The sequence below is a fragment of the Harmonia axyridis genome, chromosome 7 (genome assembly GCF_914767665.1).
Source record: "Harmonia axyridis chromosome 7, icHarAxyr1.1, whole genome shotgun sequence".
NCBI classification, from domain to species: Eukaryota; Metazoa; Arthropoda; class Insecta; order Coleoptera; family Coccinellidae; genus Harmonia; species Harmonia axyridis.
In genome coordinates, this window is record NC_059507.1 from 23,074,325 (window position 1) to 23,087,648 (window position 13,324).

Consider the following 13,324-nt stretch of genomic DNA (forward strand, 5'->3'; position numbering starts at 1 on the left):
TGATCGCAATCGCAATAAAATATGGAAAGCAGCAGCGATAGTGTTATTTTACATGGTTGCCGAAAAAATATTGTACGCAACACGCCCGAAAATGGTTTTTTTGGACTCACAGACTTCCAGGACTCGCTATTTTACCCTATTTTCCGGACTTGTTACGTAATAGTAATTTACGTAACAAGTCCGGAAAATAGGGTTTTTTTGGACGAATAGACAAAATTCCAGGACGAGCGTAAGCGAGTCCTGGAAGTCTGCGAGTCCTGGAAGTCTGCGAGTCCTGGAAGTCTGCGAGTCCTGGAAGTCTGCGAGTCCTGGAAGTCTGCGAGTCCTGGAAGTCTGCGAGTCCTGGAAGTCTGCGAGTCCTGGAAGTCTGTGAGTCCAAAAAAACCATTTTCGGGCGTGTTGCGTACAATATTTTTTCGGCAACCAAGTAAAATAACACTATCGTTGCTGCTTTCCATATTTTATTGCGATTACGATAAAAAAACATGAAAATTTTTGACAACTAATTTCATATGAACTGTCAGCCGGTTATCTCGGTTGCTATGGATTCTATGATTCTTTTCCGGCCTAGTCCGGGAAGTACGTACTTTCCGGACTAGGCCGGGAAATGCTACTTTCTCAGAGAAAAAGCGTCCGGGAAGTGCTCACTTCCCGGACGGTTGCCGAAAAATTACTATTTTCTCCTCTTTCTTCAGACAATCAACGCATATGACAGAAACATTTCAATATCAGGGATCAAATTTTGTAACATTTCAACCGAGGATGGGGGGCCTCGTCGCTACCTGATCGAGCCGACCCTTCCCAACCGGAACTAGAACGGACTGATGTGATCAGTTCGAAATTTTGCACGAAGCTTGAAATTATTTCATATATACACAAAAAATTTCAAATCCGTCGGCTTCAGTCTAATTGATTCAATTTTTACTTTGAGAATGACAGACTTTTTTCAATAAAGTAATGAATGAAATAATTCATGTGTATAACGTTTCTGAAATAAGGTCCTGTTTTTATTTCTTTTGTGATAATATTCGATGCTTGATGATCGGACTGCTGATTCCCAAGTTATGGAAATCAGAAATTCAGACCAATTTTCATGACCACCCTGTATCTCCGAAAATATTAAGGTATTTGTAAACATAACGCCATCGGAATACTAGTCGATTTGTGTCTGCTTCACAAAATTATTCTCGATTAAACATGTCAATCCACGAGCAAATTCTCGTCATTTGCTGGAGGTTTAATTTTCTGACTTGATATAAAGAAATCTGCGGCTGAGGCTCATCGAATGCTCTCAAATACCCATGGTAAGTTCGCTATTAGTGAAGGAACGTGCCGAGAGTGGTTTCAACGCTTCAAAAACTTCGAAACCATCATGGCGGTGAAAGGGAGAAGGTCTTTGAAGATGCAAAATTGGAGGCATTACTTGATCAAGACTCGTGTCAAACGCAACAAAAATTGACAGAATCTTTGGGAGTGACCCAACAAGCCATTTCAAAACGTCTGAAAGTCATGGGAAAGATTCAGAAACAAGTAAATTGGGTGCCGTACGAGTTGAAGCCTAAATATGTTGAACGGCGTTTGTTTGCTTGTGAGCGGCTGCTGGCAAGACAAAAATGGAATGGATTTTTGCATCCCACTGTGACTGGACACGAAAAATTAGTTCATTACGATAATCCCAAGTGCAGAAAATCATGGGGATATCCCGGCCATGCTTCCACGTCGACGGCCAAACCGGATATTCAATATTCCAAGGTCCTGCTCAGTATTTGGTGGGACCAGCTCTCCGTAGTGTATTATGAGTTTTTAGAACCGACTGAAACAACCACAGTCGATCGTTATCAAACACAATAATAAATGCGTTTGAGCTCAGCATTGAAAGACAAACGGCCGCAATACAACGAGAGAAATGATAAAGTGATTTTACAACATGACAATGGTCGACCCCATGATGCGAAAGTGATCAAGACATACTTGGAAACGTTGAAATGGGAAGTCCTACCCCACCGGCCGTATTCTCCAGACGTTGCTCTCTCGGACTATCACCTGTTTCGATCCGTAGATCTTATGAAGAAGTTGAAAATTGGATCGATTCGTGGATAGCTTCAAAAAATGACCAATTTTTTCAACGCGGGATTCTTACGCTGCCCGAAAGATGGGAGAAAGTAGTGGCAAGCGATGGACAATTCTTTGAATCATAAATAGTTTTCTACAATAAAGAATTTCCGAAAAAAACACTGGTTTGCAAAGTTGTACGCCTATGTAACTGTCTACTTTTCTGGAATAACCTGCATTCACCAGTAGGCTATGGCCAGTCAATCATGTAACACCCTGTATATTATATGAATTCGATCGTTACTCGATGTTAATTCATTAACAAATAAAATAAACAAAATAATTTCCACCAATATGAATATATTTCTGGAAATTACTCTGTATAATTTTATTTGATGACCTAATATGTTACAACTTCCTAAAGCTTCTTCCCCTAAGGGTATTACCCCACAACTTCCTGTTTCTATTCATCGCTTTTTTATACCTGTAACTACAATATCCAAAAAGGGTCTCGGTTTTGTACATGTTGTTCGAGTCAATTTTCAGCGAATGCGCTAGCTCTAATGCCTTCAGTTCCCCTTCAAAGCAGGTATCTAAACTTGAATGAGTTCGTTCCTCCCTGTTTAGCCAGCTCTTACGAGATATTTTTTACAGTTCAAGATGACTTACAGTCGTAGACCTTTGGGCCGTAAGTAAATCTACCTTTTATTTGCTCTTTACCGAATTCCGAATTGATAACAACCGGTTTTCTGGGTAATTGTTCAAATGGGTTCAGTTTCGTTTCGAGATATCTTCTTCTTCTTCAACCACGACAGTGGTTACTATGGGTCCGCTCGAGCATGTATCCAGATTTACGTTTCGAGATATATTTCATATTGGTTTATCATTGAGAATTGATCGATGAAACACAGAATCACGTAATATTTATCCTAATAAATTGTTTCGTCAATAAATATTCTAATTGTGACGCAATGTTTTCCAGAATTTACTGAGTACTAATTTTGTCCACTCACTATTATTTTATCTTCTGAGAAAATATCTTTATTTTTCTTCCTCAATTTTGTTGTTTATGTCTACTGGATCATGTGGCGAGAAGACACAGAAAGAAACTATGAAATTCGATGTTTACGTAACTAAATCTCACATTTCATGAATATATAGATTGCTCAACAATACCAACGAACAATTAAGTACCGGGTTTTTCACCACACTGACCCCCGCTTTAACTTTGTTACTAAAAGTGATATGAAAAAATGTTTTCCACAAAAGTTTGACGAAATCGACCAGTGTTTTTTAAAATGATTTCACAAAACGAAATATATACAGAGTGGGCAACATATTGATTGCAACTTCATTTTTTCAAATGAAGCACCCTGTATATTTTGCTATATTTGAATAGATCTTTTTCCCCTGATTTCGAATATATAACATATGTTATATCACTATCACTTGAAAACTAATCACTGAGCATGCAAGATGGATCTTAAAATTTTAAACTCTGTGGTACTCAGAATAAGAGAGATAGACCAAACATATGTTATATATTTTAAGTCAGGGGAAAAAAAAGAGCTAGTCAAATATAGAAAAATATACAGGGTATTCCATTTGAAAAAATTGAGTTGCAATCAATATGTTACCCACTCTGTATATATTTCGTTTTGTGAAATCATTTTGAAAAACACTAGTCGATTTCGTGAAAATTTTGGATTACGCCCATTAACGAACTGCACTGCGAAAACGAACCTACCCCAAAAATTTCAAGTCATTCAGGAGTTATCATGTTTACGGCCGGGCAGACGAAAAAATCGAATTCGAGGACAGATAGAGCGATCTGTCCGGGAAACGACTAAAAAACAGATCTTCAATCACTTTTTCAATAAAACTTGAGTTTTTATATGGAATGACTTTTGTGATCTAGGTAGCTATTTTTTTTACTATTCAAGTTAAAATCTTTTTTTAAATCTTATCGTTTAGCTCAAAATTTAAAAATCATAGACATCGAGACGAAATGCTAAGTGATGTGTGGTACAGAGTATTCCATATTAATTAAAATACAAAAAAGTGTTAAGAAAACCAAAAAACCGGTTAAAGAATTTTGTGAAGAAGGAAAAATTTTTTGACCGTTATGCAAAATGTCTAAGATTTCAAGTGTTATTTGAACGCGTTGAATATTTTGGAATAACATAGTTCAGTCTTTCTTTCATCATTTCGAAACCTTTTCTGGTCACTAGCTTATAAATTTAAATTAATTCCAAATATTTGAGTCTCCTGCCTTTTCATTCCACATGTATAATTTCATGTTGTCAATTGTAGGGAAAGGGTGATCATTATCTATGCAATGTATTGTAGAGGTGGAGGGAGAATCGCTCATTTTTGGTATATCCTATTCGATGTTCGTTGAATATAGGACAGTATTTTATTTCAAGATGGGCATGTTTACTCATAAATTCCTGATTTATTTGTGTTTGGGGTTGAATATTTGTCATTTTATTCATTGATTTGAAGGCAACATGCATTGGAATAGTTATTTATAATACAAGTGCAGATGGCATTGATATTCTTCCACGAGTTCAAAATTCAAAAACGAGCCACGAAGTGGCGAGTTTTGGAATGAACGAGTGGTAGAATGAGCCTTCTGTACGAGTATTATACATTATTTTCTCTAATTCATTGCATTTTCATTGAAATTAATGAAATATTTCCATAAATATATTTTAGTGATTTTTGCATTGAAAAATGTTGGTTGGCAGAACTGATTTCTTTAAGGCAAATTGATGAATTGACAGATAAAGCCGTGGCGGAAAGTTCGGAGTACCACCATAGAATAATAAAATATAACCATGAAAACTGTGCGTTTCTGATATATTCTCGCACGATTTTGTTCTACAAGATGTGGAAGAATGAACGGAATAACCACAGAATTAAAGAAAGATTATTAGTTAATTTTTCACCTATATCACCGAAGTAAAGGTTTTTCCAAAAAAAGATTTGATTTTGATATTAAAAAAACGAGTATATTTCGAGAGAAATCAATGAATATTTATTTCTTTGTAGAGAAGAAGGTATGCCATTAACGATGGAAACCGATATCAGTCAAATGGCCGCACTTTTGCGGCAGTATGTTCTCGATAACTTCACGAGATTGTGGAGCATTGGCATAAACATTGGCATTCACATGGACCCTAAGAAAAAAGTCTAAAGGTGTTAAATCAAGAGATCTCGATGGCCAATTGTGAACATCTCTTCGAGAAATAACAAACCAGAAAACTTTTCTATCAAAATTTCGATCATTTCATTGTTTGTGTGGCATGTAACATCGTCTTGTTGGAAATAAACGTCGATCACATAAATATCTTCCAATTCCGGCATAATTCTCAAAATCGACAAACCTGGGTTTTTATCCACATATGGGCCTCATTACTGAAGATGATTTTCCGTAGAATATCACTTCGATGCATTTCAAAGATTCAATCATCGAAGATACGACATTGCTGGTGATCGACTAGCTTCAGTTCTTGTGTTAACTGAACTTTTAAAGTCTTAAGACCTATTTATACGGTGTAATATTGTTTGGGAAATGCCTAATTCGACAAGGAATCGACAAACCTGGGTTTCATCAACACTACGGGCTACAGCACCAATATTCTCAATTGTTCTTGAGCGATACACACGGTCGCAACAGCTAAAGTTTTTTCACCAGTTTCATTAATGCTTCAGTTTTGCGAACTGTGACTGCAAAACTTTCAACATTTTTGTAGTGAATTTTAACAGTTCAGGTGTTGTTGAAGCGTGTATCGTTCCATTTTCAGTAATAGCGTAGTTTTTACCTGTCAAATATCAGAAGATGACAGCTTCAAAAGCGACAGCTGCCCAGATATCGGTCTATTCTACTCTGAAACCTCTTGTTAGAAAACCCAGAGAAATTAATTTGTGATATATTTTTTAAACTCTACAAACGCATGTTTGAACCCATTGTTTGCAATTATTGTTTTTGTAGTTTCTATTTCAATAAAAACATAGAAATTATAAAAAATGTTTTCATCATGATCAACTATCATTTAGAAACGGTTGAAACAGTTCAATAATAGTGAATAGAGAGAGATCCACAGAATTTTAATCAAAACGACAGCCTAGAATATCCAGGAAGTTTAAATTCCCATCCAATCTCGCATCCAACTCAAAGATACGAAGCCAAATATAACACCTGCACCCTCGACAACTAGCAGACAAACGTATAAATTCACGAAATTGATGTCATATCCAAATGAAATTCGACCGAATACGAAAACAGAGTTGCAGTAGGCTGGGGAAGATTATGTTGTAACTTCGCCCGAAGGATGTAACCGGGGAAAACACTCTGATGAGTAATTAAAAGCCCGAAATAACCGATACACAGACGCCATCCCGCTACCGAATCGTATACAGAGTGCGACGAAAAAACCTAACAGGCGCAAGCCTCGTTTAGATTGATTAACTACCTAACTGTTCAACTCTCCATATCCACTTAGGTATAAAGCGAGTGGTTATAAATGAACGATAAAAAGTTTATGGTTGATATCGTTTGCGTTTTGATGAAGTTGGAGTTTTATTTAAGAAATTTACGATTGGCGAAAACATGAAAGGATTATCTGAAGTACGTGAATTTTTGTACTTTTTAAAACTTTTTATCCAAATTTCTTTAGATGAAAGGTTAAATTATTGGGTTCCTCTCACTTATGAAAATGATAACTCTCGAACGGAAATTGCTAGACGACTGTAGTCCGTTCAAATATAATGGCCGCCACTCACGAGGCGTTTATTCGAGCATTTGGAATCCAGGCTTCCAAATGGCAGTCAGTCTAAACTGACTATGCATCACAGGCTCCCATCGAAACCTGCCACTCAAGAGGTTTTTTTATTGAGTATCCGGGTCGGATTTCGGATGGTCACAGACAGCTGGCAATTTATCAGGTACCGCCGGAACTTCGTAGCGTACCAAATTTTTGTGCAGAATGAAAGAATTTTTGATAGGTTTCATCGAATATTTAGGCAGAAAACCTGTCGATGAAAAATAAAAAGTTCAGCATACGCAAACAGGAATATCAAAAATAAAGCCTATGGGGAACTAGTAGAATATTCCAAAGGAAAATTACGCAATGAAAGAGTAGATGTGAATTTCTATTTGGCTGATATCGTTTCCAATCGTTATTGGCATATCTTTCTCTTTACATTGAAATAAACATTCATTAATTTGAGATCTTTTCTCCCTGAAATGTCCCATTTGAAGGTAGTCTTCCTAGTCAATCAGTATTTTCACCGATTTGAAAGCCGTAATCGAAAATTTTTTTTTTGCAACATTTTTTACCCATATCTGTAATGTAAGAAAATGAGGTTCTAACCAAATTACTCGAAATAATTTTTTTTATTACCAATTGTTCTTATCTAATACTGGATTCTTTTAAAATGAGAGATTCCTGGGATAATTTTAAGAATAAAAAGTCCCTTAAACATGAAAACGCTAACGCATTGTTTTCGAGATACAGGGTGACCCACTATTCAAAAAATTTAGGGAGTTGATGGGGATGGCAAAAGGTGCAACAAAAATCCTTCAAAAATGCATAAAAATTTGGTAAAATTGAAATAAAAATTGACCTGTTTCAAAATTTTGTTGTCAATTATTTTTCTTCTGAGAAAATGAATTCGTTTCATAATTTTGACGCGCCCTATAGAAATAATTTATACAGGGTGTTTCCTAAACATGCGGCAAAAATTCAGGGGGTTGTTCCTTGGACTATTCTAAGAATATTTTGTCCTTCGATGATTTTTGAAAAACCTATTTGTTTCGAAGATATAGGGGAAACAAAATTTCAGATAATAACATTTTATTATGAAAAATTACATGAAAATTCAACTCAACCTACAAAAACTGTTGAAAATGACCACCTCTAGCCAGCATACAAGCATCCAATCTTCTCCTCATTGACTGCCGAACCCTTTCAAAAACACCAGGATCATTTCTTATTAAGTTACACCCAGCAATGATCCGATTTCGCAAGTCTTCCACATTTTCTACTGGAGTGGTATAAACTAATGATTTTAGATGGCCCCATAGGAAATAATCTAAGGGGTTTAAGTCCGGGGAACGAGCAGGCCATAAATGAAATGCATGTCAGTCATCTCGGTGTTTGTATAGCGATTCATAATAGTCAAAGATAAAATGTTAATTGCTAATACATCACAAAACGAATTCAAATGAAAACCGTGTTTAATCTGTATTCCTTTACCATCTGCACTTATCAATTTTTAGTCAAAAAACTGGCCGTTTTTAGTAATTGGAATGTTGTTAAACAAATTTAAAAATAAATTGTACCTACTTAGTAAACACAGTGCGGTACGCATTTTTATTTAAACTATTATTAATTTTAAAAATATGAAAAATGTTGTTCGCCCTGTATCTTCTAAACAAAGAGGTTTTTCAAAAATCATCCAAGGACAAAACATGCTTAAAATAGTCCAAGGAACAACCCCCTGAATTTTTGCCGCATGTTTAGGAAACACCCTGTATATTAATATTTATTTAATATTTTCGTGACCACGTAACTGATAGAGTTGAAATTTTGGGTTTTTATATTGAATAACAATTTCAAGCTATGTGCAAAATTTCGAGCTGATCACATCGTCAACTACATATTCAAAGCTTCGTACAAAATTTCGTGTTGATAGCTTCATCAGCATTCAGAATCATATAGAAATCTCAAGAATAATAGCGAAAAAAATTATCTTATAGAATTTTAAGTTTGATAAGGTTTTACTGAAATTTGAAGTTTTTTATTGATATTCTTTTTTCCTGGGCCAACTTTTCGGACTCCATTTGTTTCTTTTCCAAGGCTTCAATACAACTGTTGAAAGTAATGGCCGTTAACATTGAATCAAACCATTTTGAGCACCTTTGGAGACCACATATAGCTATATACAATTCTACGCCAATGCTCATTTTGTATTTATATTTTCAAAATTCAAATTACCACTTCGAGGCATCCGTTCTCAATACATAGAATACTGCTTTTAATTATTTTCGATGAGGTAAATTTCTCTGAAAGAAACATATTTTTTACTTTATTAGCGTTGTAAAAGTTTCCCAGAACTTGGAAAAACGCGGCATACGTACAATTACGTACGAACATATTGAGTGCGAATTGTTTGTTTACCCAAGCTAATAATCTATTCCATGCGATAACATTATTGTCGTCGACTGTTTAACCTCGAGTTTTACCAGTCTGTCTTCCTGGCCGTTTTTCGATAAGTCAAAATCAATATATTAATGCGGGTCATCAGTGCTGATGAACTATTTCAATATTCATGAGGGATATACAATAAACGAATAGACACGAAACATATACCTCGAAATTGAAATGGATCCCATTTGAACAATTACCTAGAAAACCGGTTCATGTCAATTTTGAATAAGGCAAATAGAAGAAAGGTTTATTTGAGGCCCTCGTTGAGGCCTAAAAGCACTTTAAAAAGTACATATATGTATAAGCTTTAAGTCATCTTTAACCATAAAAAATCTTCTGATGTAAAGGAAGTATTGGGTTGTAGATGACAGAATTAGAGATTCCTAAGATTTAAAGTCATAGGGAATCATACATACACTGTGTCCGTAAAGTATGGAACAAATTCATTTTCAGCTAAATAGACCATTTTAAGTAATAATTCTGAAACACGTCGATTTTTTATTTTAATTCACCATATTTTAAAATAATAATCTATTAAACAGGGTGAATTACTTTCGAGTATTGACGTCACCGTCTTTTGTTTTAAATGGAACACCCCCATTTTCCGATTACTCTAGCTGAGCTAATTCCAAAAATGTATCACATGTTGATTCCAATTGATACAGGGTGGACAAAAATACAATAGTTTTGGGTGTGCTCATAAAGTAACGCGTATCATTCTTCATTAGTTAAATTAACAATATTATCAAAAATACTTATTGTCTAGCGGCAATTGGTTTGAATGTAACACCCTGTAGTTTGTTACATTTTCAGATGATTAAAAATGAGTTGTTTCCAAACATTGTTGGTAGGTACTTGTGGTCTAGCAGACAGAATATGAAATAAATTATTTCTTATTTTTATACATTTTTATTAATCTTAAAATGTAACAAACTACAGGGTATTACATTCAAACCAATTGCCGCTAGACAATAAGTATTTTTGATATTATTGTTAATGTAACTAATAAAGAATGTTACGCGTGAGCTCACACAAAACTATTGTATTTTTGTCCTATTGTCCCTTATAAATATGTACATATTTTGTAAATTTACTATTACTATGATCGTTTAAACATTCCTCTTTCGATAATATGTTAAAAGCTTTGTTCAGATTTTCTAACATTTCGAGACGATCTCTGCAATTTTCGAATGTTGTGTCTGGAATGGTCTCAAACGATAAAGTTTGAATCAGTAATGACGAATCGCTTCACAAGTTCGATTTTGTTGGTCCATGATAAATACCGAATAAGCCCAAAAAATTTTAAATTTCTAAGGTATGTAATGTATGTTCGGATCTCGAATGCCAAAATTCTGTTTTTCTGGTCTTTTCAAAACAACGAACATGATTATGATGCGATGACATTTTGCGTTTAAAAGTGGACTCATCAGTCCGCATGCATTCCGCCTTAGAAATTTTCAAAATGAATTTAAATCAAATATTTGAATAGGAATAATTTCATGAAAGGATTTCGAAGCAGTCAAAACATATTAAAGAAAACGCGAATTATTTTTTCAACTTTAACACCCTGTATCTCGGAAACGAAGCATTTCCGGACCCATGTTCATAGGAACTTTTTTGCTTAAAATGATGTGATCTATCACCCATTTCAGTTTGTCGAAAACAAATCAGAACACCCTGTATATGGAATAACAAATTAAAACTTCATGCAAAATTTTAAGTTAACCGCGTCACCAGAACCAGAGAAAATTCAAGAAAAATATATGTCAGATGACAACAAAGTTTATCGTGCTCAGATTCTGCATGTACCTACCTAGATACAAAAAGCAATTTCCTGCTTTGTGTCATTATCAGAATTCAAGCAAAATATAAAAAAATAATGCCTCATATATCCGTAACAACAGATCAGACTAGGAATGTGGTTCATATCGTAATAATTGAAATAATCACCAAAATGTTAATGCCAAATTTCAGCATTGACATCTCAAAGAATCGGATAACATGGTTTCAAGTTTCAATGGTACAATAGGCGAATGAATTCACGAGCGATCAAAAGCTTCTTTTTTCGAGTTGAGATTACTGAAGAGATAATAAACTAATACTAGAAATTATTTTTTATTTTGTTGTGATGGACCAAATTCAACAGTTGTTTTTTTTTTCATGTTGTTACTTCTGTATTAAGGATAATGACTTATTATTTGTTTTCGGGATTGTTATTAATTTTTATATCGTAATACCATCAAGCTTTCACGCCATATTATGTTGAGTGTGTGAACAAGAGCCACTCATAAGTCTAGAGTGGATTCATTGAAAAATAGTGGGACTGTATTAACATTCCTTCTATTATTAGAGACCTATTACAATTGTAAAATAGGTTGAAATATGCTAAAAAACCGTAACGGTCAGTATTATTGTTCTAGACGTCGAAAACAATATTTATAACACACAAACAATCTTTTTTATAGGTTTCCAGTCAGGTATGAAACATGAGGAAGAATGAACAATTTGAAACATATGTTGTTTCGTTTCGAGAAATTAAGAACGGCCAGAATGAACGAATTATGTTCAATTCAATTTGCTTGGAGGTTTTTTCCACATTTTAGATATATGTATTCATGCCAAACTATCAGATTGATAGGATTGTTTCAAACTACTTACTATTTGTAAATGTTCGGACCCAACTTCATTAGCATTTTAAAATTCTTATTTCCGCTTTTAATTCAAGAAGATTATAACTGTTATTTGACATTCTCTTTTTTGAGTATATCTTTTCAATAAGTTGATAAATTTTATGTAAAAATTGTTTTTTTATGTTATTTTGATGAACCAGATTCGTATGTTATTAATAGTTTTTTTTTGAGGTGTTGACATTTAAGATTCTTTTTTACATTTTCAATTTGAAACGATTGTTATATTTGATTCACGTTTTTTTTTTGTTTATCTTTCTCCAAGTTAATGAACTTATTATAATAATGATTCTTACTTTATTTCGATAACCAACTATTAATGAACATTTAAATGTTTTTCATTTTGTTGTATTGATGTCTTTTTTCTACTCATTTTGAAATGATTTTAGGCTTTAATTTAAGTTGTTTCTTTGAGTTTTTTTATAGATAATAAAGTTGTTATTATTCTAAGTTTGTTTTGATAAACGATATCCAAATGTTAGTAAGTCATAAAGTTCACTATAAGAGGTTCAGAAATGGATATTAGCATGAATCAATAATTGTTCGATTCAACTTCGAATTTGTTATTTGCCGTAATTTTTTATATCTGTTAAGTCTGAATCATAAATTTACAAAACTCGAATAACGTTCCTCAGTCCATCTAGAAAATAAGAGAAGCACCGCTTTCCCTCATTTCATTTTTCATGTTTTTCTTTACACCTTATGAATGAAATTGATTCATTGATTTTTTCATGTTTAAAACTATATTGTAACTGTTTATCCACGTTTTCTTCATTGAGTTCATAATTCTAAAAAGTTATTAAACTTATCAACATTATTTTTACTTTGTGTTTATAAACCTGAACCATCTGTTATCGAATGTTTTCATTTCAATTATATCTTGATTAACTCACATCTTCTAGGTTTGATTTTGAAATTTACGAATCTATTATTAATGAAATTACAATCTTTGTCATCCCACCGGCATCTTAGTAAAATTACGCAAAACATGACTTAAAACTTATCTCAAAAAAAACTGCGTTACATCCTTACCTCAAACGACGTTCCTTAGTCAATTTAGAAAATCAGAAAATCCTCGTTTTCCCTCACATCTTCCCGGATTTTCCAATATTATTATCCAGTGTATCGCACTACACAAACACACAAGTTTTCACTAACTTTTTCCGTCACTAAAACGATCACATCCTCACATGCCAATCACCGGAAAAACTTGACGCACTTCTGGTCGGCAGGTGAGAAAAACTCTTTGGTGGTAACGGTCGACGTCGCGACGTCGGGCGTCCGAAAATCCGTGACCGGTAAATTACCGACAAAAATCTACCGGATAACGACAAGCGAGCATATTAGATACGCGCTACGGAATCGAGA

The 13,324-nt window shown here is 34.2% G+C and overlaps 1 protein-coding gene across 1 annotated transcript in view; it reads right to left on the reverse strand.

Annotated features, from left to right (window-relative positions):
- The window catches only part of LOC123684807 (AF4/FMR2 family member lilli-like), a 209,664-nt gene extending 196,340 nt beyond the window's left edge, over window positions 1-13,324 (reverse strand). The window contains exon 1 of the mRNA XM_045624261.1: window positions 12,989-13,324. The gene's annotated coding sequence lies outside the window, so the exon portion shown is untranslated. The remainder of the gene's footprint in view (window positions 1-12,988) is intronic.